A 26,625-nucleotide genomic window follows, 5' to 3' on the forward strand; every position below is an offset into this window, starting at 1 on the left:
CGTTCTTTAGCCGAAGGGCATGACGAAGAACTGGTAGTGTCCATCAGGCGGGGAGAAGGCTGACCTTTCCTTGGCTCCATCAGTCATGGGAATCTGCCAGTACCCTTCAGTGAGGTCAATGGTACTGAGATATTGGGCAGCTCCCAACCGGTCAATCAGTTCATCCGCCCGAGGGATCGGATGAGCATCTGTCTTGGTTACCGAATTTAGTCCTCGGTAGTACACACAGAATCGCAATTCTGGTGTGGTGCCAGGTGGAGCAGCTTTGGGCACCAAAACCATCGGGCTAGACCAAGGGCTACTTGAAGGTTCGATGACTCCTAGCTCCAGCATCTTAGCTACTTCACTTTGAATGCTGGCCTTCACCTTGTCAGACAGCCGGTAAGACTTTGACTTCACAGGTGGGCTGTCTCCTGTGTCCATGTCATGGGTACACAGGTGGGTCTTACCCGGGACAAGGGAGAACAGAGGAGCGAATGACCCCAAGACCTGGCGACATTCCTCCTGCTGCTCAGGAGTCAGGAATGGCGAGAGTTTCACTCCCTCCACCGACCCATCCTTTTCTTGAGACGCAAAGAGGTCAGGGAGAGGCTCTGTATCCTCTTCCTCTGATCTGTCAGTCACCATAACCAGCATGACTTCGGGCCTCTCGTAGTGGGGCTTGAGGCGGTTGCCATGTAACACCCAATGTGGATGCCGAGGGGTCTTTACGTCCACCAGATAGGTAGCCTTGCCCATCTTTTCCAACACCTCGTAGGGGGCCTGTCCAACGGTCCTGGAGGGCACTCAGCTCTCCCGGCTCCATCACCCATACCTTCTGACCAGGCTCCAGCTCCACTGGGTGAGCATTGTGGTCATACCACGCTTTCATGACTGGCTGACTGGCTTCCAAGTTGTCGGAAGCCTGCTTCAACAACTTAGCAATTTGGCTCCGGAAGGCCAGCATGTAGCTCACCACGTCCCGGGGAACTTTCCGAGGAGACTTTTCCCAGGAGTCCCTTACCAGGCTGAGAGGTCCACGTACAGGTTGCCCGTACAAAAGCTCAAAGGGGCTAAAGCCCACTCCCTTCTGAGGCACTTCCCTGTAGGAAAAGAGCAAACAGGGTAGGAGGACGTTCCATTTCCTCCGCAGGCTTTCGGGTAGACTTCTGATCATACCTTCAAGGTTTTGTTGAACCTTTCCACAAGGCCATTGGCCTGTGGGTGATAAGGAGTGGTAAACCAGTAGGTCACTCCACACTCCTTCCACATTGCCCGCATATATGCTGACATGAAGTTGGTCCCCCTGTCAGACACAACTTCTTTGGGGAATCCCACTCGGGTAAAGATCCCCATCTGGGCCTTCGCCACTACCGGTGCAGTAATGGTTCTCAGAGGTAATACCTCCGGATACCTTGTGGCAGGATCCACCAGTACCAGGATAAACCTGTGACCGGATGATGTTGGCGGATCTAGGGACCCAGCAATGTCGATGCCCACCCTTTCAAAGGGGGTGCCAACGACGGGAAGTGGTTCCAGGGGAGCCTTCAGCTTCATCCCTGTTTTCCCACTGGCTTGGCATGACACACACGACCGACAGTATGTGTCGGACGCCACCCTCATTCGAGGCCAATAAAAGTGGGGGACAAGCCGAGCAGAGGTCTTGTCCTGACCCAGGTGTCCTCCCAAGGGATTCTCGTGAGCCAACTCTAATAGGGGCATTTGTAGAGCGCCTGGTGAACGCCTACAGGCGTGTCCCCGCGCTATAAAAGTGGGGTAAGCAGTTAGACAGCTAGCGCAACCGACTACCGTGTGAAAAGGTAGGTCTTAAGTTTAGTTCTAAACAGAGGTTCTGATGCCTTCAGGCGTATCTCAGACGGAAGGTCATTCCAATGCTTCAGTGCCAAAAATCTGAACGACCTTCCCCCCATACGCGCTTTCCTGATTTTAGGAATTTTCAGGAGGCCTGTACAGGAGGAGCGCAGAGTCCTAGTGGGCTCATACCTGGTCACCAGGCTCTGTAGCGGGGCAGGGGCTTTGCCACCCAGAATCCGGTGACACGTAGCAAGGGCTTTGAATTCCACCCTGCTCCTCACAGGCAGCCAGTGCAGAGCCTGAAGTGCTGCCCTGGAGGAAGATCTTCTAGGAAGCCTCAAAATAAGGCGAGTGGCGGCATTTTGCAGCACCTGTAGGCGGTTGAGAGCCTTTCCCGTGGCCCCCAGATACAGCAAATTGCCGTAATCTAGGCGTGAGGTGACTAAGGCATGCACCAACATCTGACGAGCGGAAGTGGGCAGGAAATCCAAGACCTTTCTCAGAGTTCTTAGGACTCCAAAGCATGTCCCCACCACACGACCAATCTGGGATTCGAAGGCAAGGTTGGTGTGCAACCACATCCCAAGATTCCTGGCTTCCTGGCAAGGAACCGGTGTCTCTCCAAGGCAAGATGGCCACCACGCCGACGTCCACACAGATGGACATCCCCCACCACGAGCACCTCGGTTTTGCTGCCATTAAGTTTCAGGCAGTTGGCGGACATCCAGGCTGCCAGTTCTTGCTTGCAAGCTCTGAAATTGTCCACCACCAAACCGGGCGCGCGCGAAAGGGAGATGACCAGCTGCGTGTCATCGGCGTAGGACACTAGACGAAGTCCATAGCTTTCCACTATGGCCGCCAGCGGGGAGACATACAGATTGAACAGGGTCGGGCTCAGGGACGAGCCTTGCGGCACACCCTGTCCCAACCCAATCTCCCTAGAGTAACACTCTCCCTGGCGGACCTGGAAGCATCTGCCTGTCAGGAAAGATTGGATCCACCCAAGCGCAGCCCCTGATACTCCTCCATCATTCAGACACTGTAGCAAGATGGAATGAGCTACAGTGTCGAATGCTGCGCTTAGGTCCAAGAGAATCAGAGCCATAGTCTGGCCCTCATCCACTCCTTGCCGTAGAGATTCAACTGCCATCAGCAGTGCTGACTCGGTTGAATGCCGCGGACGGAATCCAAACTGCGAGTCATGAAGCAGGGAGGCTTCCTCTACAAAGCTCATTAGCTGAAGGTTAGCGATTTTCTCAGCAACCTTCGCCATATAAGGCAAAAGAGAAATAGGGCGAAGGTTGTCCAGCCTGTCATAGCTAATATTGGGGTTTTTTTGTAGCGGAAGGACTACCGCTTGCTTCCAGGCCTCAGGGACAGAGTGAGTCCCAAAAGAGATGTTCAAAAGATGTCGAATGTACGGCTCTAAAGTGGGCAGACTGCCCATCAGCCGCCATGGGGTGGTAGGATCTTTCGGGGAGCCTGATTTTATCGAGCCACAGATCTGAATGAGTTTTTCAGTGGGTGGTGTGACAAATGTGGTTAGCATCTTATGCCCCACCCTTACCCCAAAATCCTCTGCTGTCTTAGAGGAAATGATGGTTTGACTAGGAAAGGCCGAGTAGATAGTAGCCACTTTATTAGCAAAGAACTCTGCTACTCGGTTGCAGCTATCCACCGTGCAAAATTCCTCAGGGACTGCTGCAGGCTTTCCGACCGAGAGAGATTTATAAATTAAAAACAGTTTCTTCGAGGAATTTTCTGCCTCCTTAATCCTAGTATTGAAGTACAGCTTTTTAGCCTTTCTAATCAGTCTGTGATAGTTACGCCTGCTTACAAGATAATTCATCCTGGATTGAACGGCATAGTCCAATCTCCACTGTCTTTCTGCGCGCTTGCATGCGCTCTTAGCCATACGCACCTCATCTGTGTACCAAGATGCCGATTTCAGGGCATGTCCCTCTGATCTAGCCGGGGCAAGCGGGGCAACCTGATCTAAGGCAGCCGTGATGCATTTGTTCAAATTCTTATTGGCTGTCTCTGCATCCTCGCCCCCGGGTCAAGGAGCCGAGGAAGGCTCGGTAACACTGTGGGACTACCAGGGCCCGTGACAATCCATGCACTGGCGCCCTGGGCTCACTGTAGAGGAGACCATCCTCCCAGTAAACACGATAGTTCCCAGACTCGTTACCTGCTGCTTGGGCTTCAGCCTGTTGCCTCAGAACCTCGAGGGTAGGACATTCCCTCTGTCCCTTGCTCATTTCCTCCCTGGATGGTCCCCCCTCCACTCGCCACTCAGCGGGGATAGGCAGATCCTCCAACGGAACCATGTCTTCCTCCGCGGACTCCAGGTCCACCTCCTCCAGTGGCCTATCCGTCTCACGGGGCACGGACATCGAGGCAGGCTCCCCCTGTCCTCGAGATGCTCCCTCATCAGCAGCTGGGTGGGCCATTGTTCCAGGCTCCAACCCACGTGACTTCTCCTCTCGAGCAGCCGCAGACCTGGTACTCACACAGGCCCAATCAGGTGTTCCCAGCATCTCAGAATGAGTCCGGTATTCCACCTCCTTCCAAGCATTGTGCTCCATATCATTGCCCAGCAGACAATCGACTGGCACGGCGGGGCTTACGGCAACTCGAAGTGAACCTGCAACCCCTCCCCACTCAAAGGGAACCTCAGCCACAGGATAGTGGCTCATTCTGCCGTCAGCCATCGCGGCTGGATGAAGTACGCCTGGAATCACCTGCTCTGAGGACATCAGATGACTCCTGACTATAGTCATACTGGCTCCTGTAGCTCTCAGAGCTTCCCCTCTATGGCCATTGATGGTGACCCACTGCCCATACTTGGTAGTATTTGAGGGCACCTGGATCTTTGGAACCATCGATCACCCAGGGACACTAAGGTGACACCCGCCCACTCCCTCCCCTTAACTAAGGGCATCTCCTCCCCGAGCGCTACACTAGCAACTTCCGCGGCCTTTCCTCCAGTGGGAAGGGGTGGTCTCTTTGGGCATTTCACGTCTCCCTTATAATGTCCAATACCACCGCACTCAAAGCAATGGACAACCCTTGGCTGCTGACTCTGGCCAGGATTAGGGTTCTTTTGCGGGCTAGCCTTAGAGTTGGAAAATAAACTTTTCCCCTTAAAGTTATTTTGGGGGCCTTTGGAGAACTCCTGTTTCTTATTATCTCCCCCCTCTTTCTTCTGGGGAGCGCCCTGTCCGGACTTCTGAGAATCTCCTCCCATCCCTTTCGTGGACACTCGGGTACTTACCCAAATGTCCGCCTCCTCAGCAAGCTTACGGGGGCAAGTAAGTTTGCTGTCTACCAGGTGCTGCCTCAGCTCGGGAAGACATTTCTCGAGTAGATATTCCTTGAGTATTAGATTGTACAACCCTCGATAGTCTTCCACCTCACTACCTTGGACCCACCCATCCAGGGCTTTCTTGGCATAATCCAGGAAGTCAACCCAATTCTGTGAGCTCAGTTTGTGGCTGCCCCTAAACCTTTGCCGGTATTTCTCTGGGGTCAACCCAAACTTCCTGATGAGCGCCACCTTCATGGCCGGGCAGTCTACATGATCCTCCCGGTCTAGGGCCAATAGGGCATCCCTACCTGTCGGAGGCATGTAACGATACAATCCACCACCCCAATGCTTCTCATGGATCCCATAGGCTCTTAAGGAGACCTCATAGGCTGCCAGCCACTTGGCTATGTCATCTCCAGCGGTATAACTGGCGACCACGTCCTTGGGTAAGTGAGGCCTGGGCTCCCTGGCAAATTCCTTAGACTCGACACCCTCCGGAGTGATGTTATGGGCCCTGAGGTCGAGCTCTCGTAGCTTGAGCTTGTGTTCCATCCTCTTCCCTTCCATCTCCAGCTTGGCTAACTCCCACCTTAATTGTCTTTCCTCTCTTCTGTCAGCTAACTCGGTCTCTGACAACCCCCCTGTTGACGCACTGCTGCCCTCCCGTGAGGCTACCTTGGGGCTGATTATCATTTCACCCACCCCAGGGGGACATTCCACAGTCCTCTCAATGACAGTACCTCTGTCTGACTCCTCCTCCTCTACCGTTCCCTCCGGATGCGCTTCCACCCAGGCTCGCAGACTAATACGGAGCTCCTCTCTTTTGGCCCCTCGCCTAACGAACACTCCCCTTTCCTGACAGAACTCCTTGAGCTGTGCCACAGTATAGGTCTCCAGCTCTGGCATGTCGAATTCCATCTTGTCAGTGAAAAGTATGGACAACCACCTCGAAGTAGGTTACAAGGATAGGAACTCTGAGGGTCAACTCCACCCACCTCCAGAAGAGAATTTGGAAAAAGCAAAATATTGAATTGGAGGGTCGCTGGGAGAAAACTCCGGGTGTGTACCTGTGGCGCACACTGAATTATTATGGGGTCCAAAACAAGCACGGCTCGTAATCCCACCGGCTGAGCACCAATTTTATGTTGGACCTGCGATGGGCAAGCCCAGCACAAAGGGGGTAGCTTGGCTCAAGTGACAAGGCAAGTGAAGGCTTCCGTGCTAAGCCGGCTCTGACCCAATAATAACTCCTTGTACAGTCACCAAAAAGAAGGACACCACACCACTGCTGTAGAAAAATACGATTCCTTTATATAAAAGTTCTCTGTTGTGAATAGGGTTCAATTAGAAAAGCACATACACATTTCTTTTGGTCACAATTTGCTGGGTCTCGGTTTTGGAATAAATAAGTTCAGGAATAAATATCATCAATAAATAGAATAAATACCAGGAATAAATATCATCAATAAATAGAATAAATATTACTTTTGTTTAGCAGAATAAATACGGGTTCATTTAGATAAACAAACACATGTTCATTCTGGTATCGCTGCCACCAATTAAAGACTTCAGGAACATTACACTTGCAATAAGTTTCAGTTTGGAAAGATAACTCTTACAGTTTATGATGATCTCACTGATAATGAATACAGGCTTTTCTGGGCACAAAAGGAGTGTTGGGACTCTAATATTCACTCGGGGAGTATGCACGTGTATCTAGAAGGTAAGGAAACACAGGGAACACTTCATTTACACTCGGCTGCCACCGGGCTGAGATCTCTGCTTGCCGGTGGGGTCTAAGTGTGCCTACGGGCTTTGTCACTGCTAGTACTCAGGCGGCACCAGTTCAAAGGCTTTAGACTGACGAACGGGCTGCCGGAGAGGTCACAATCTTCGCGCTCAGTCAAATAATTGCCGGTTCACAGTTTCTTTACAACGCCGCTCCCCACCTGAAGAAACGGGCCCACCTCACATCGGCTGCATTTTGAAAGCGATTCAGTCAGGGCACAGCACTCCTCACGCCAGCGACAGGGTTCTCAGGGGCTCAATGGACCTCCCTCTGACTTCCTCATGCAGGGATGGTTCCCGGCCACAGCTTCAGCTGCCGATTCACCGGGGAGGGGCAGAGACAGTAGTCCCGCCCAACGAAGGCCGGCCTTTCCCCGCCCCGGCGCACCACCTCACCTTCAGACTGCGCAGGAAGCACTCTACGTCGGTGGGGCTCGGAGACGTCCAAGCTCCTCGCTGGAGGCGCCTGTCGCAAAGGGGGCACAGAAGACGATCGCGGTCACGGAGAACTTGCTCTCGCCTCGCGACCCGCGGAGTCTATCGTGATTCACCACCGGGGGGTGAGGAGGCACACAAAATCGGCCACAGTCTCTTGGGTGTAATGAGGCACTCGCTGTGCAGGCACTGTAGGCGCAAGGTCACCGCACACACAGCTGACTGGAACGCCAGTCAGGATCAACGCCAATGACCTTTGCTACTCTACTGCCCGCGCTACCAGCCACCTCGGGGGTCAACAGGGCAGGTGTCAATCTGGTGTCAAGTCTGGAATCTCCTTCTTCTTCTCTTCTTTTTCTCACTCTAATCTGATCTAATCTAATCTAATCTAATCTAATCTAAAATGGCCGCCAGGGACTGGACCTTATATAGCCAGTGCCCTGAGGTGCTGGCTCGTTTCAGTAGGTTCTAGAACCTTCTCTGGCTAGGCCAATGACATGGCACTTTTGAGATGTATTTGGGACCCTAACAGCCACCATACTGTGGTTCTAGAGCAGCCATTTTGTGTACCTGAGGGAAATAAAGGAATTCCTGTCAGGAATGCGCGCCAAACAAAAGGGCGCCAAAACCTTGAAAGGTCAAAGTTCATGGAGGCTCCAAGGGGAGTCACTCACATGAGGAAAAAGGATGGCCGCCATTTTGAGGCCATTCACACAGGTTGCCAATCCCAGTCCATAATGTCACAGGTTTCGCCAGGTGCCTTGTAAATAGTTCCCAAAAACCTCATGAACAACTGGGCGTCAAGGAACATCTAGCCCCATGAAACAGCACATAAAAAGTCCTGGTAGACAAAGAAAAGCGACAAATTTTGGGAGGTACAGGGGAACAAAAGAAATCATAGTGGTGAGGGGACTTTCAGAAGCAGATGGGTCTAACAGTAAGAATATATCTAATGCAAAAATATAGATTGCAATAATATTGAGAATTAAAAGTGACATTAGCATTAACAAGAATATAGAAAGCAAAACTAAAGTGTAAAAATGACAATGCTATAATTTTGAAACATTAAATTCATTGTTTAAAATTATTAAAGAAATTAAAATACGTTTTAAAATATCAATACAGTTAAAATTAAATTTTTTTGCAATTGTATATATTTAAATTCGAAATAATGCAAAAATATTATAACTTTGCAGCTTTATAACTTTGCGAAATTAAACTTATTTCATTTGCAAACGTATATAAATAAAAAAAATAATTTTGTAAGCATCTATTTTTCTGAAAATAAAATTTCTATTAAATAGCTTCACAAACAAATGTATTTTTGTAAAGTTTAAATTTGCAAAAATGTAAACAATTTTTAAAATCAATTTAAATTGTTGATAAATTAACATATATTTGAGTGGGCTACCATCCAAACTCCAGTCCACTAACATTGGAAAAAATGCCTCGATTTGTGGAGTTGGTTATGTGATTCTTACTCCAAACTACACAACTCTGGTGCGAGGGTGGGCTCAGATTTACTATTTCCTTTTTTAAAAAAAATTTATTTTATTGTTCTTAGCACAGCAAACTGCAAACAATATCTCAGATTTATATACAACAGGTTCATCGTCAAATAATAATGTCCAAATTATATTAGCTTTCAGGAGAGATAAGCTCATGATTCATAGTAGTCTCGAAAGGCACTCCAAATTTTAATACCCAGTCTCTTTTTCCTTGATCCTTTAATTGAAAATAAAGTCCACTCCAAATTATATAAACTCAGCATTTTAGCACGCCATTGATGAAAATCCGGTGGTTTTTCATGTAACCATTCCCTGGCGATGCATAGACGTGCTACTGTCATCGCAAAGAAAATAAAATGCTGATGTTGAAAAAGTTTCCATAATATTGTCTTTTTGAATTTTTCCTAACAGCATCATTGCTGGAGAGATAACGACCGTAGTTTTAATCACTGAAGAGATGAATTTTTCCAAGTGCTCAATAAATCCCTTTAACTTAACACAGCTGTAAAAAATATGTATCGCCCCGGCATCCTCTTCACCACAACGAAAAGATTTACCTTGATTTCCCACTGCCCATTTTGCCATTCGCTTGGGCGTATAATATAAATCACATAGTGATTTAAAAAACTGAGCTTTCAGATTCGCCGACATGAGCCCCTCCTTTGAAAAAATTAAGAGATCCTCTACGTCAATCTCAAGATCTCCTAGAGATTCTCTCCATTTCAGCTGCACTTTTTCTAAATCATCTTTCTTGGCAGAGATCAAGGATTGATAAATCACTCCAATTTTAACTGATCTACTAATTTCTTCAATGACTTGATGTTGAATTAAGTTCCCACCCCTTCGATTTAAATAATCCCGTATTTGTAGATATTTAAAGAAATACCATCTGGGCAGTGAATATTCATCCTTGATCTCTTCAAAAGATTTACACATCCCATTCTTATTAACGATATGTCCTAACGTCTTAATGCCTTTCTGCTGCCACTTATTAGACATTACATCTGAAAAAATGCCTGGTAAAATCCTATGTGCATTAAGCGGAGTATAATATGACACTCATGGTAAATCCATATTTTTCATGAACCATTTCCAGACCTTAAAAGCCCCCATGGTTACCTTGAACCTTGTTCGCTTGAAATAAATCCCATCAATTTCTTTAACAAAAATATGCTTTGCATTTGTCCCTAACTGTATATCAAAAATATTTGACATGTTTGGATCATCAGCTTCATTTACTCCTATTATCAGAACTTTCATTTTCAATAAAAAACAAGTGATATAATAAAGGAAAAAATCAGGTACCCCCATTCCTCCCCTTAGAGCTGGCAGCATCATGTATTTCATTGCCCTTCTAGGTGTCCTTGGACTCCATATAAATTTCGCGCATTTAGATTGCAGGTCCTGTATTTTATCTTTAGTTATTTCTAAAGGTATCGATCTAAACAAATACAAAACCTTTGGCAATATATTCATTTTTATCACATTTGATCTTCCAATAATGGTTAGGTACAGCCTTTCCCATCTATCCAAAGATACCGTAATTTTTGCCATTAATGTATTCCAATTGACTTGCACTAATTCCGTCATATTTGCCCTGATTAGAATTCCCAGATACATCACTTCTTTAACCACCCTACTATCTTGCCAAATAATCGTATCAGAGCAGAGGATTTGGGTTTTAGTCTCATTCAGTTTATAGCCTGCTATAAGACCGAATACCTGTGCTAATCGTTCAATTTCTTTAATTGCTGTTGCAGGCTTAGTTGTTGCCACTGCAATGTCGTCAGCGTAAGCAAAAACTGAAAAATAAAAATTCTGAACTTTATAGGGAGGAATCAAAATATTCTGACTCAATAAAAGAGTTTATATAGAGAGCAAATAAAAGGGGGGAGCAGGGGCAACCTTGTCGCGTACCACGTGATATAATAACATTGTCAGAGAGTTGGCCCATAACTGATATCTTTGCTACGGGTTTTAAATACAAAGATTGTATTGCTCTAATAAATTTCACCCTAAATCCCATTTTTCTAATTAATTCCCAGAGGTACCCCACTGCAAACGATCAAATGTTTTTTCCGCGTCCAACAGAATCAGCGCTAGATCATTCTTATGTACTGAGGCAGTGTCAAATAGAGAGATGATTTTATTGACGTGTTCTACCGTCCCCCTTCTGGGAATAAAACCATGTTGATGCTGTGATACTAAAGGGGTGATACAATCAGACAACCGATTGGCTAAGATTTTAGAATAAATTTTATTATCAGAATTTAACAGCGAAATCGGTCTATATGACCCAACGTAGTCTGGTGGTTTACCTTTTTTACAGAAGACTGCAATAGTAGCTTCTGCCCACGTTCTTGGGGGATTTCCCACCTGAGCTTCTCTCACTGTTTTTAGAAGTTCTTTTTTAATATCCTGATAAAACTGTATGTATATTTCGCTGGGTAATCGATCGGGCCAGCAGCTTTACCCTTGGCTAAACTTTTAACAGCCCTATCCAGCTCCTCCTCTGTAATTATGTCCTCTAGCCCCAGACAGTCAATTGAGTCCACCATTTTTAAGCCTTCTGCTAATGTTGTATTCCAGTTTGGTCCTGGCACAGATGGTCCTTCATATATCTCAGAATAAAATTGTTGGAAAATCTTAAGTACCTCCTGTGGTGTCGATTGCATTGCCCCTGTCGAATCTCTCATTTGAACAATATTTCTGGCTGACTCTTTAATACGTAATTGAATCGCCAATCTTCTCCCAATTGCTTCTCCATATTCATGTCTATCCATTTTTGAAGAAAGATATTTCCTAACATTTTCCTCTGACCAGATACCTGATATTTTCGCTTTATCCCTGGCAACTTTATCCTCCAATATAGTTAAACCTGCCCCCTTGTTGATTATCTCCTGCATTAACTGTGTTTTCAGAATGAATCAATTGCTCATATAATCTGTCTAACTCTTGTTTAGCTTTTTTTTTTATCCTGCACGAAAAGCTTATAAATTCTCCCCGAAATCCAGCTGTAGTGAAATGAGTACATAATGATTATACTGCATCTTTAGAGGTTCATCTAAGAGCTGGGTAGTCACGTTTATGGCCTAGGCCTCAGTTCAGTAGGAGGACGCATATGAGTACATCATGCTGTTTTCTTTTCTTTAAATCAGCACTAAGTTCGCGGGCGAAGGCAGGGAGAATGGGGCAAGCTCGCATCAAGAGGACCATAAGTCCTAAAGCCTCAATAAAGGGTTGGGGAGGGGGGAAGGGGACACTTGGTCGGGGGGTCTGTGGGTGGCACAGTGGGGAGGTGTAGGGAGGAAAAGTGGTAAAAAATAGTTCTTGGGCACAGTGAACTGCAAATAGAGGAGTCTAATTGTGATTTAGCGCTGGTATGGAGTATTATTTTTTTGTTGTATGTGAGTGTTTAGAAATGATTTGGATCTTGAATATAACTCGAAATATTAGATTAAAAGGATATCTATCTAGACTTTTTCAATGGCAACTATGGGCCCGATGTAGGTAAACGCGATTTTCCGATTTCAAAATACCGAGGCGGGCCGAATCGGTATTGTGAAATCGGAAAACGAGATGTAGGGAAAAAAACCAAATGAATACCGAATCGGGCGGCATCGGTAATGAGAATCGGTACGTTCCGATTGGGCTCGGCCCAAATCGGAAAGTACCGAATCGGCTAACAACGAATCGGAAATTACCGAATCGGCTACCACCGAATCGGAAAGCCCCGAATCGGCGAATACCGAATCGGTAAAAGCCGATTCGGTAAAATCCGATTCGGCAATCATAGATTCGTAGCCATGAAAACACACCCATGGGGAAAAAAGCCCATAGGAATGCATTGAAGGAACCGATTCGGCTTTTACCGAATCGGATAATACCGAATCGGATAACACCGATTCGGATTTTACAGATTCGGTAAAATCCGATTCGTCAAAAGCCGATTCAGCCAATGAGGTGGCTCCCCCTCCCCCACCCAAACAGGGAGTAGCAACACTGGCAGGTGCAGCTAATTAAGAAGTTTCTGGAGAGCCAGCCTGAGCTCAACACTCACAGTTTGCAGCAGTGGGAGTAGGAGGTTGCCAACTGAACTGGAGAACATGGCAGAGCAGTCAGAAAGCCAGAAGTCCTCCCAGAAGAGGAAGCCGAAGTTCACCAACACCGAACTTCAGGTGCTGGTCGAGGAGGTGGTGAGGGTGCACCGCCAGCTGTTTGGCAAGCTGTCCCTCAACGTGCCAGACAGCACCAAGAGGAGAATCTGGGCCGATATCGCCCAGAAGGTGAATGCTGCGGGTGTCACCCCCAGGTCTGTCGAAGAACTAAAAAAGAGGTTCTATGACATCCGCAGCCTCACTAAGAGGAAGATGGCTGAGATACAGAGGCAGGCTGGAGGTACTGGAGGAGGCAGGAACCCGGCGCCACCCCTCACCGAGCTGGAGGAACTGGTCTCCAGCACCATTGAGAGGGAGAGTGTCAGCGGAATCGGGACCCTGGACAGCTCTGCGAGAGCCACAGCTACAGGTAAGAAACATGCGCATCATGACACACCCTACCAGACACCTCCCCATTAGACACAATGCATAGGCAGACACCAGCACAGTACTGTCACCAACATACAAGAGACAAGCATCATGGTACATGTAGTCAGCAGAAGTTAGCTAAATATGGCAGTGCAGAATCACAAGACAGGAAACAGTGTGACACAGTGTAAGAAGATGCAAGGACATGTGGAATGCTATAATTGTGCTGACTGTAATACATCGGCACTCAGTTTACAAATGCTTCTTTGTACCTAGGGGCCCCATCAGGCGGAACAACAGTGGCATCAGAGGGAGCAGCACCGTCCGACACTGCAGTCGCAGGGCCGAGCACCAGCCAGGCAGGCCAGGAGGAGGAGGAGGAAGGAGACACCCCATGGCTAGGAATGGAGGGAGTCCTGGTCATTGACTTCGATGCACTGCACTCCCCAGTAATGCCCAGCACACCCCCCTTGCAGTTCTCCCCAGAGAACTCCCCTACAAGGGACACCATTCCGCCTACCCCAGCTCCTGCCACAACCGTGGCCTTGCCACCTGTTCAACCTGTCCCGGGAGCAGGGGCTCAGGGACCGCCCAGCATCACCCCCCCACCAGTGGCACCCCAGCCCACTCAGCAGGCCGGAAGCAGCAGGGCCCGGCGCCGTACCATCACCACCACTGCTGCACCAGCACGGGAGGGCAGTGTATTCCTGGGCCTGGAGGGACAGATGGTTAAAATCCAGAGGCAACAGGCAAGATCCACCATGGCCTGCCAACGCCAGCTCCTGCAGCACAACATGCAGATGGGAGAGTTGGTCAAGGGATTCCAGGCCGTCGTGGAATCCAACAAGGAGGTGGCAGCAGGGTTAGGCAGGCTGACCACTGCCATCACCCACTCATCTGCCAGACAGGAGGAGCATGAGCTGGTGCGCAGGCGGGATGCCCGGGTGCTGAACCGGGCCATGGGCCGCCTTGCAGCGGCGACAGCACAACTGTGCCATCGCAGCGCCAACCAGGAATCTGTCCTTAGTCAGCATACGGCTGAGCTCACTAGGGGGATGGCCAGGATCACCACGGCTATGGAGGCCATGATTATTTCAAACACCGCCTCCAATCCTGCCCTGGACCTGGGTGATGCTGGAGACAGCAGCAGCCGCAGCAGCCCGGCCAGCGCTGCGTCTGAGCCACGGAGGAGCACCAGGCGCTCCGCTGATGCTGCTGGGCATTCAGAGGGGGCTGAGGGACACCCCAGTGGGTCTGGCAAGCGGGCAAAAAAATAGCCTGGCAAGGGCGGGTGAGGCAACCAGAACCCTGGACTTTATTTTATTTACCATACTCCATTTTTTGATGCACATCAGTGCTGTAACTGTGGTGCAACTCTATTAAAATTTGTTTTTTCCAAGCAACATTTAGCTGTCTTTGCATCTGTACTCAGTCAGAAATAGTTCTCAGTGATCTCCTCACGTCTGTATCTGCCATCACTTGGCGTACACACCCCAGCTGGCTGTGTCAGTGGCACAGCTTCGTCGTCGTCATGGTCCTCGTAGTCAGACAACTCCACCTCAGTGCCCTTCTTCACCGCAAGGTTGTGTAACATTGCACATACAGCTATGATCTTGCAGCAGGTGATGGGGGTATACTGCCTTGCACCTCCACTCTTGTGCAGGCATCTGAATCTACTTTTCCAGATGCCAAAGGTCCGTTCAACAACATTCCTTGTGCGTATGTGGGCCCGGTTATACCTCCTTTGGCTGGGTGCGGAGGGGTTGAGGTAGGGGGTGAGTATGAATGAGCGGAGGGCATATGCACTGTCGCCTGGAAGAGAAAGGGGTCACATTAGACACATGCATACATGTATTCCACCTACCTACTATGTGTTATGGGGGTCTGATGATGTGTCTCACCTAGGAGGTATCCTTCTCCAAATTCGCCAGCCATCAGCCGTGCATATATGCCGCTCTGTTGGAATATATAGGAGTCATGGGTACTCCCTGGAAATTTTGCTACCAGGTCTGTGATGGTGCACTTTGCATTGCAGATCACCTGCACGTTGATGGTGTGTGTAGATTTCCGATTGCGGTATATGTATTCGGTGTCCGCTGGTGGGCAAATCGGAATGTGCGTGCCATCTATGCAACCGATGATTTGGGGAAATTGTGCCATCTGGTAGAAGTCAGCTTTAGTTTGTAGCAGTTCTGCGTGGGTTGCAGGGAAAGAGATGTATTGGTCCATCCTGTCTATCATGGCGTCAAGGAATGTGTGGAAGAACCTTGACAGGCTGCTCTGGCTCACCCCTCCTGCTGCTGCTACTCCACTTTGATAGCTGCCAGACGCTAGCAGGTGTAGGCTGCATAGCACCTGGACGTGCACAGGGATGGCGTGTGCCCTTGGGGTGTGGTGGTCCAAGAATGGCTTGAGATCCCTGATGAGCTCAAGTATGGTGTCAGAGTCCAGCCTGTATCTCTGTAGTATCTCTGCCTCTGTCAGCATGAACAGGGTTATCCTCTGTCTGTAGACCTGTTCATTTCTTAGCCATTCCCTCTGTCCTTCCTGCTGTAGCCGTAGCCGCCTCGCAATGACATAGAAAGCTGCCATCCTGCAAGTTGCAATGCATTTTGGGACTGTTTATATGGGTTGGAGTTGGTTACCACCTGATTGCAATCCATGGTAAATACCGAGTGAATTCTACCGATTTTGACCCGATTTCGGTGTTTCTGTGCCTCCCTACATCTCCCCAACTGTCGGAATCGGGGAATTTCCCGATCGGCGATTCATACGAATCGGCATGTTTTCCGATTCGGCTCATGTCCGAATCGGTCTTTGTACCGATTCGGTACATGGACCGATTCGGTGATTTTCCGATTCGGTGTCACTAACGAATCGGTACATGGACCGAATCGGTGATTTTCCGAAACGGTGTCACTAACGAATCGGTACATGGACCGAATCGGTGATTTTCCGATTCGGTCTTTGTACCGATTCGGTACATGGACCGATTCGGTGACTTTCCGATTCGGTGTCACTAACGAATCGGTACATGGACCGATTCGGTCTTTGCATCCGAATCGGTGTTTTTCCGATTCGTTACATATCCGATTTTCGGTATGTACGTATCGGATTCTTTCCCATTCGGTACTCATTCCGATTCGGTTTTCTATCCGATTCTTTATGTTTTTGGTTCCCTACATCTCGATGGCTGTTTACCGATCGGTAAGGGCCAAAAATCTGTATTTTCGGCCGTTACCGATCGGTAACGCCCTACCTACATCGGGCCCTATGTGTTTAAAAATCTGTTCTCTAAATGTATCAGGGCTCAATAATGTGAATAAAAGACAGAAAGTTGCTGCTGAATTGAGGTATATAGGACCACATATCGTATGTATACAGGAGACTCACTTACCTTGGTCTAAGAGATTGCTCTTAAGAGAATTGGGATATACACTTGTAATCGCTACAGGTCAAACTAGTCTGATTAGGGGGGTAGCTATTATGTCTAAAGGCAACACTGTTGTAATAGGTAAAACTTTGGCGGACAAAAAGGGAAGATGGGCAATAGCGGAAATAAGTGTAGAAGATAAGAACCTAACGCTTTGTAATATTTATGGCTCAAACTTAGATGATCCAGAGGCTTTAGTAGAAATGAATATTGAGTTAGCTACTTGGTGCCAACCTATAATTATTTGTGGAGACATGAACATAAATTTGACTAACACTGCTATAAAGGAAGGGCTGGCTACGTATAAAGGCCGCAAACCAAAAGTATACAAGGTGTTGATAAGCTTAGCGCAGGACCATGAGTTGGTGGATGTGTTGGGGCAATTAAGACCACAAGTTACTGGGTATACGTTTTATTCTTACCCTCACAAAAAATTATTAGACTTGATTATTTTTTTAGTCCTGTCTCAATTACCTCAGGTGCAACTATTTCTGTATATCCTAGAATTTCATCTGATCATTCCCCGTTAATATTAGAGATTGATATGGCGCTAAATAAACCTAGACAAACTAGCTTCACATTTGACAGGAAATTAATTTTTAATGAGGAGTTTAGAGAACATATAAGGAAATGGATGAAACTATATTTTGAAGAGAATGAGGGATCCAGCTCACAGGGTATAATATGGGACACTTTTAAAGCAGATTTACTATTTCCATTGCATGACACACAACATTGGAGAAAATGTTGGGCTCTGGAGGAGTCAAATATACTATACCCACTCCAAGCGAACCGTATCAGGGAAAGCTTTTGACACTGAGGGATTAGATTTACTATTCATACTCCAATCTAAGCAACATTGGGAAAATGTTGGACCCTGAGGGCAGGATGGATTGGTACACATTTACTAACCCATTCAAAACAAAGCATGACTGGGAAAAGGGCTAACTTCTCAGGACATCAAATGCCATTCTTCCAACCATACATGCCACAATATCCAGGTTGGATGCATCCTTACAATCAAGGAATGCCACCAATGCCTCAAATGATGGGACAACAAATGCCGAGAGCAGAAAATCCCCAACAACAGCCTTTTTTAGCGAGAGGCCAAAACCAACAAAGAGGACGCCAGAAGAATCTAACGTGGCAAGATCAACAGCGGAATATGATGACTCTGAGTATGTCATCAGAGAAACCAGGAACCAGCAAAACAAATCACTAATTGTGAATCTAACCGACATAGTACTATCAAAAGACCAAACCAAAGTTCTAAACAAGGGATTGGGATTTGTCCCGACGCCCTCGCTGGACGTTTTCAAATTGAAATGTGAACTAGCGGAATTTTGCTGAACACTTAAGCTAAAGGCATATTTTGCAGGCACGGAACCTAGGGAAAATGAAGTAACACCAACCTGAGAATAAAATCAACGTTCAATCCTCCAAGTAGCATGATCCCTATTGAAATACAAACATTTGAGCAAGCACTACTGAAGGGGGCAGATGAACTAAAGAACAACATGAGGAAACCATTTCAGAATCTAACAAGGAATGAAAGACAGGCCCTTGTGGAATTGTAGTGTAGTTTCTATTTTCCCAATAGGCCCTGCGCATTGGAATAACATAAACAGTAGTATCGACGTAGAAGTGCGGATCTTCCAGGCCTCTACTGACTATGCTAAACTTAATTGGGTTTGTTACCAACTAGCTCAGAGGTCACTGGAAACTTTCTTGACTGAAATAGGAAGTGATCAGCTTCCCTGGCACAGACAAGAAGGGATTCAGTTTTCCAACAAGCGTGCAACATGACAACTTTGCTCCTCAGATCAAGAGTCAATCTCTAGGGTCGTGTGAAACAATAGACAGTTATTTTACTCAGTCAGGTTGGTGCAGATTACTTTCACAATATGTAGAGAATAGAGAGACGGGCGTTTGTCAATAAAGGGTTAACATTTATTGAACAGTCTTTCTTCTCGTACAAAAGAAATGAATTGCCACAATTGCAAGACTTGTTATTATAAAAAGTACGTACAGTAAGATAAGTATTGCAAAATAATACTGTAAAAGCATTGATATGGTTTCTTAGCCATATAATGGTTTAAAAGGAATAAAACATATATACATTCATATATACATTAGGCTAACATACTCAACTGGTGCTTCTGACTACCCCTACCCCAGTGTACCTGACCTAAGCCTAATACTTGGGAGGGGAGTAAGTAAGTAGCTTTAAGTTAAGTTGGTTTTGCCAAGGTTTGCTTCAAGAATTCTCTCAAGGGTTTAGTCAACACCATACCTCTGGAATAGAATGATGGAGGTCTGATATCTCCCTCAGGGAAACTCGGTATCCCAGTCACCCGCAAGGGTAGACTAGAAACGCTGGAGCTGGATTTCTCGGCAGGAGAAAGGCAGCGTCTCTCTTCAGCGCGTCGAGGAGGAGGAGGGGGGACAGCGTCCGCGGGCAGCTTGCATCTGCTGGGCTCTTGCAGGGGGACGGCTGTTCAGCTCCTAAGTTCACCACACCATCGTTCGCTAGTTAGCAGCGATAGCAGTAGCGATAGCAGCTATGATATCTTCAGCATAACAGCAGCTTCAGGCGACGGGCAACAGGACGGTTGCTTCACCAACAGCAACGAGACAGCAGCAATTGCTTAAGGCAACGTTGGTAGTATTTATACCTGAAAGGTGCCATGTTTGACGTAAGTTTGCTGGACATAAGACGTCAATAAAGATGTCACTTAGGAAGTGATCGCTTATCAGTTGCTCATTAGAGTTCTATTACTAATCAAAACACAGCAAGCGGGGATTTCCAGGTTTGCTGAGTTTTTATCTTGTTGAAGAACTCGGAGTGTTAATCTAGGAATCTCAGATAGTGACTTCTGCTCTGTCATTGCACTAATTGGTTGCAAAGGAAGTGGCAGAGAAAGCTATTATGGAATGTGGCTCTGTTCGTGTGAGGCCAGAGATGAGTTACTGAATATTGCACTTGAACGGTTATGCCAATATAGGGAATAAATGGATTTATAGCCGAATAGGGGCATAAGGTCACAATATCGATCAGGATCCTAGATAAGCACGCAACACCCACTCCACGAATTCATGTCCATCAAATTACTAAAACTAGAGCAATAAGATGCATGTGTAACATTGCCCACCCCAAAATACATAAATGCATTTGAAATAGGCGTATATTGCAATACTTGAAAAATATAGGTACTGTACGTTTTTGAAGCATAGAAATCATTCAAAAATTATAGCATATGAAATCAACGATTATGCAAAAAGAATTACACATGAAATATCTCTGAAACAGAAGAAGGGCGAGATAAATCATCACATATAAATGTATTGCAATAAAATGTGCTAGAGGCTGGTGTAAAGTTATTATGTCTCTAGATGTATGTAGAAATAGAAGTTGAAGCTTTTGTTCTCTAAGAATAGTTTTTACTTTAAGCAAAGAATTGTTTGTGCCAAAAAATGGTCAATATTAAAAAGTGTTCAATTCAAAAGAATTAATGCTTGAACGGGGAAATAGAGTTCCAACGCTTCTAGCAGTTTTTGTTGTTCAAAACTGAAGGCCGAATTCAGAGTTCATGGGAACGCTGTGTGTCGGAATGCTTCTATAAAGTTATTGTTTCTGTTCGGGTGAGAACATCGTATCAGACAGGCTCTCAAAGAATTGGTCTACAAAATCAGGTGACAGTTCAACCAAATTCGATAGTGCTGTAACTTGGCAGGTGTGAGAATGATTGCTGTCATCATAGTGGTGATCAGCAATGCTCACAGAAGGTCGTACTTGGGTGATGTTGCTTTTGTCACTCGCTCCACTGTTACCACCTAGTCGTAGCACAGGAGTCTCAACGAATGCCGTCATCAGGATTGGTAGCCGCTGGGGACAACACAATGCGTGAGCCGTTATCGGACTGAGCAAAGTATCGACGTCCATTGGTACTGCTGATGGAAGTGAAAGACAGATGTCCAACACGCACTCATCTCCGCATAGCATACATCGTAGTACCGGTAAGATACAGTTCTGCCATATAGGTCTGAATGAAAGGAACCAGGTCATGTTTAGATTTCTCAGCCTGGCCAATCCAAGGACGTTAGTTATCCTGTCCCGGTAGCGCATTGCTAGGATTGTCTCTTCCATTACCATGGGAGCTATGTCTGAGCTTTGGCTTGCCATAACGAAGCAGGAGGGTCAAAAATAAAATCCCTGCTACAAGTCCCAAAAATAGGGGTATGCCGCCAAAAACAGAGTGGACAAAATTTGGAACGATTCCCAGAATTGCTTGAAATGGTGTTAGCAGTCCCGTAAAAATCGTCTTAAATATGCCTGGGATGCCTGTGGCACTAGACATGTTAAGGAGTTGGCTAAGCATTTCTACGAAATGCACGGGGCAATTTGTTGATAAAAGGTCATGAACCTCCGTAGCTGTCCTTGCAACTAGAAGATCATACGTCTCTTTTGATGACGTTATGGGCACTGTTGTCTGCAAAAGCACAGACTTCATTTTGCTTAAAGTATCAATTCGTATAGAATAGAGATTCAGACGAGGCCAGATGGGAGTCTCTGTGTCTACAGGCCCGTTCGGAAACAATGCCTGCATACAGCATTTGACCATGGATGTCACTCTTACAAGATAACTTTTCGCTGGAACAAGGCCACAACATCTGTGATCTGTTCTGAGAATGTAACTCCCGTTTGCAAGTTGCATAAAGAAGGGCTCTATCTGAGTTGCAGGTGTGACAAGCTGGTGGCATGAAAGGTTGTTAGAATTTCCATCACAAGCTCCGTGTAAATTAATACCCTGGCACAAAAGTATACCGCTTAGTGACCGTTTACAGTTTTCACCACTAAGAAATACATTTTTGTCGCTGTCACTGTAGCATGAATGTGTGTATGGTAATTTCCATTCTGATTTTACATATCCTTTACCCAATCGTTCATACTGGCCAGTAGGTATGTACTCAAGGCACTTTTTAAATCGGAAAGTTGTTATCGGAATGGTGATAATTCCGTGTATTATCCATTCAATGACAGGACTATCTGACATTGTCAATGGTAATCTCTCAAGTTTTTCGATGCTCAGGATTGTATAGTCTGCTCCTTTCTGTGCCAAACTGATTTGTTTATCAGTAAGGTTAAAAATGGAAAATAATGATGTTGTGTTGATTAAACGCCAAGGCACATAGCCTGAACGAAGATTTTGCAGCGTCCAGCCTAATTGTAAAATAGAACGTAATTGTGACTGGCCATGCTGTAACATTAGCAAGTCTCTGTTTATTACATCAAAGGCAGAAGATACAATATTGTCCAACGAATATATTCTGGAGGACAGAGTCATTAACCCATTGTCCGCTACAGAAAGTGATTTTTCCAAATTAATACGATCAATTTCTCGTATTTTTTCAGCTGTTTCAATTTGTGTGACTTTCCAAGCCTCGTTGTACGCAGCATAGATACTGGTCGCTATGAAACGCTTTTGACGCTGTTTGCGTGGTCCAAGAATGAAATCGCGCAAATCAGCACCATCTTTTAGTAAAGACAAGTGTTGCTTAATTTCAGCCAGTGTGGATGATGTTAGCCATTCGAGGCAGAGTTTCCCTACACTGTATGTTGTTACTATCCCTGGATGTTGTCTCTGGGAGTATCTAGGGTCTTGTCTGGTCATTTTTAACCCCTGTGTTTTGTTCAGGAATCTATCTTGATAGTTGTTTGTGTCAGTAGACCAGATTAACCACTTTTTCCAATCAGGATGTGTTCTGTTAAAATGTAACATTTGTGAGACGTCTAGCTCAATATCTGTAGTTGTATTTTCAGGTATTGGCTTTGGAATAGACGGTTTGTTAAGGTCTTTGATCTTAGCTAGGCCAAGACAGGATGTTTGGTGTATTGTGTCATTTAAAAACATCATTTGTTCTGGTATCATGCAGGTTCTGAATAGTGCTTCAAGACCTTGTACCTGCCAATCTTTTGTACCCCAAATGGTTTTCGTTTCAGTGTGATTTTTCCAATAATCAAAACCAAATGTCATCATTTTGTCATAAAATGCTTCTGAATATATTAATTTAGTGTTTGTCAGCATTGTTTTTATACCTGTTTTATCTAACAGTTTGTAATAAAACGTTTCTGCATCACTGGTGTTAAACCCTGAGAAGTATTTGAATTTCTCAAAAAATGTTTTAGAACTGCTTTTAGGTGGTGTAGCACAATGTTCCCATTGATTATACTTAAAAACATTTCTAGGCTGTGCAGATTTATGCAAATAATGATCGCCATAATGTGTGTAGCAGAATAATTGCTCATAACTAGATGAACCTTGTAAATAATCATGTTCTGTAAATCTAGCTGACATTACTAAATCAGACATCATGTCATTAATACTGTTAAAGTCCCAATCATCAGAGAATGTACTAGGTTTTACAAAGTCACTTAAGGAAACCTTCAGTTGATGAGGATACTTCAGGATCTCGACCGGACCATAGATCTCATAGTCAGTTATCTCCCATACTACCCCACCAGGTATTGGAATTGCTGTGACATTTACTGTTGACAGTTCTCTTTTCTTCACGTGGGATGATCTGTGTGGTTTCAGGACTAGGTTGATGTTCTGACTTGCTGTGTCCATTGTACTATATTTTCCCTCAATGAATTTTCCCAAACAAAGTACCCCGATGAGCCAAAGCAGGAGGAAAAATACACCTAGACCGAACCAGAACTCTAACCAAGGTGAAATAAGGTAGATTTCTTTTAGTTGATGAAAGAGTTCCGTTGCTTTTTCTTTAAAAGTCTTTTTTGTTTCTGGCATCACTTCGGTGTTGTTTTGATCTTCAGAGAAGTTGTCGAAGTTGATGAAATAACCAGAGGCAGTTCTATCAATTGTTGGGATTGTTCTTTCAATCTGTCTCTCGGTAGCACTTTCTGATGCCACATTATTGTAGACTGGTGTTTCTTGATGAACTGTTTCTTGATGAACTGTTTCTCAATAGGCACGAGTTCCATGGCATTATTGCATAGTCCTTCTCTGTGCACTGCAGGCTGATCGAATGTGATGAGTCTTTCAGTTTGAACCTCTTGGATTGTTGCAAGTTTGGGTATTCTGTTATTTCTTGGGAGTCCACTGGGCCTACTGTTGATTATAGGCCACATGCTTGTGGTTTTACCAGGTCGATAGACATGACTCTGTTCTCCTTTTTACCAGCAAGGGGCGGTAGTACAACTGATCTTGTGCCGGTGACTGCCAAGACAGGTACTGCTTTTCTGTAAGAAGGCCCAAATTCCTTCTTCACCGCGATTTTTTCTCTGACTAGATCCCCAATCTTTGGAATCCAGACAGGCCTTGCTGGGGCTGTTGCTTGTGGTGCCTCGTCAGTGGTAGATGGCTGTTGCTTCAACTTTATGTTGCTTAAGGATTTTCTTGTTTCATTCAGTTCCTGTAAAACAGCCAAACGATCTTTGATGTCAAAGTCTGTTGTGTTTTCTTGTACCACTGATATCTGACTATCGAGGTCCTGAATGTTCATTCTAATTCCGAACAATAGCTCGTATGGGCTGAAACCTTTTAGAGATTTTCTTGGCAAATTGTTAAGACTGGACTGGACACTTATTAGATGTTTGACCCACCCAGCGCCTGAACCTAATACCTTCGCTGTTATAGATCGCTTTATGTCCCGTTTTTTTCTTTCTACCACAGTATTACCTTCGGGGTGCGACGGACAAGAATACTGCAACCCAATTCCCATGCTGGCCATGGCCTCCTTATAAGCTCGAGAGCTAAAAGCAGGACCCTGGTCAGAATGGAACGTGGTAATTGCGTATGTGCCGATAAAGACTCGCAGATCTTTTATAACCGTTCTAGCGTCAACCGAGCGCTGGGGGCCTAATTTTTTAAGTGTGTTAAGCCTTAAGGATGTACAATGGGACGCGCTTCTCTTCTTTGATTGCGCAGATAGACCGCCTTATGCTGTCTATCAGGGTTCCTGAAACTACACTGGCCTGTTCATTACTGCGATCTCTGTTGCAGTTTTCACAATTTTGAGCAAAACATTGAATATGCTCATTCCTGGCCACCAGTACTCTGATTGTAATTCTCTCAGAGAGTCCCTGATTATTTGGTGTCTCAGACCCAACCCCATGTGTGCTTCCTGTATGAGGAAGCCCCTCCGGTCCCTGTTTGGAATTACTCTATCCCCCACTCCAGGGATTCGAGCAAAAGGAACGGAGTTTGCATCGATTACGTATGCATAATTGAGTGGATAGTTCACGGGTAGTGCTGCACAGTCACCTTTTACAGTCGTTTTTACTGCCAGCATGGTTTCCCCGTCTATGTATTTTTCTGTACGCTTTTTTGTGGCTACGGAAGCCGGTTTAGTTGCTTCCGCTGTGGCTGTATTAGCCAATGAATTCCCTGCAACGTGAACGCCATCACGTTGAAGACTCTGTGCGTGTATCACGTGAGTCTTTTGTAGTTCTTTGTGTAAAAGAGCTACTTGTTTCCAGAGCAATTTATGCTTTATTGTGGGACTTGTGTCATCTTTGTAGTCTTTTTCAATCCACCTCTACAGTTTATTATTGTAAGAGTTGACGCAAAAATGAGAATCGCACACGATAAGTGTCGGGAATTCACGTTCTGCATTTTCGAGCGCCATCTTGAAACATCTGATTTCAGCTCTCTGAACCGAACAGTTTCTTACAGATTCAGTTTTTGTTACTTTCGGTCTGAATTTACCGCACAGCCAACGACCTTTAACAATCGCACACGCTGCATCGTAGGATTTGCTCTCTACGTTGAAATGCTGTACATATCTATCTGTATAGATTATACAGGCGTATTGTGGGAGAGGCAGAAGTTCGATTGGCAGAGGATATTCTTCTTCATATTCTAAATCATTCAGTTCTTCGAATTGCGGGGCGAAATAGTATTTCACATCTTCCACTCCTAGAGAATCTATACACTGTATCCATTTCGGATCCAGTGACACTGTAGGCAGGTTTACTGGGCTGAATAGCGCCTCGAAGGCGGATTCCGCTGTAAGGATATTAATCCTTTTGCCGTGTGCTAGTTCTCGTTCATTTGCTAATGCAATTTGCACTGCTTTCACAGTTCTTTCTGTGTGACTGAATGTTTTTTCTACTTGTGTGTACAAGTGAGATTTAATTGAAATTGGTACCTTTTCTCTCTCATTAGAGGTTAGGTACGTGAATCCGCATCTTCCTGGGATGACTCGGATTACAAGACCGCGTGTGTTGTCACATGTATCTAATTTAGTTTTAGCTAACATGTCTGTTTGTAGTGATCTCAAAATTTCTGTGTGTTTTTGAGTCCAATTGATTTGTTTAAAATCAGGTTTAATTAGTTCGTAGAGAGGTTTAACCCTCTCTGCGTAATTTAGAATGTAAGTTCTTCCGAAATTCAGAAAACCTAGTATAGATTGTAAATTCTTCAGCGTTTTGGAGCTTGGAGTACAGCGCACTTCTCTAAGAAGTTGTCCGCTAGGCTTTTTCCTTCACTTGATAATTCGTACCCTAAGAATAGTACTGTCAGATGGGCAATTCGAGACTTTTTAAAGTTGAATTTGTAACCCTCTGCTGCGAACCCAAGTATAATGGTGTTCACTCTTTTCAAGTGAGTATCCAAGTCGTCGTCTGTGAGATAGATATCTTCTACGTAAGATAATGCCTCATCATCATATATTTGTAGTAACTCTGTTACCCTAGCTGAGAATAGTCCTGGGCTGTTCTTGAACCCCTGTGGGAGTCGACAGAATTTTTTCTGCACCCAAATGCTGAGAAAGCGGTCAAATATCTGCTTTCTGGTGCAATGTTTTGAC

The sequence above is a fragment of the Lissotriton vulgaris genome, chromosome 9 (assembly GCF_964263255.1).
Source record: "Lissotriton vulgaris chromosome 9, aLisVul1.2, whole genome shotgun sequence".
NCBI classification, from domain to species: Eukaryota; Metazoa; Chordata; class Amphibia; order Caudata; family Salamandridae; genus Lissotriton; species Lissotriton vulgaris.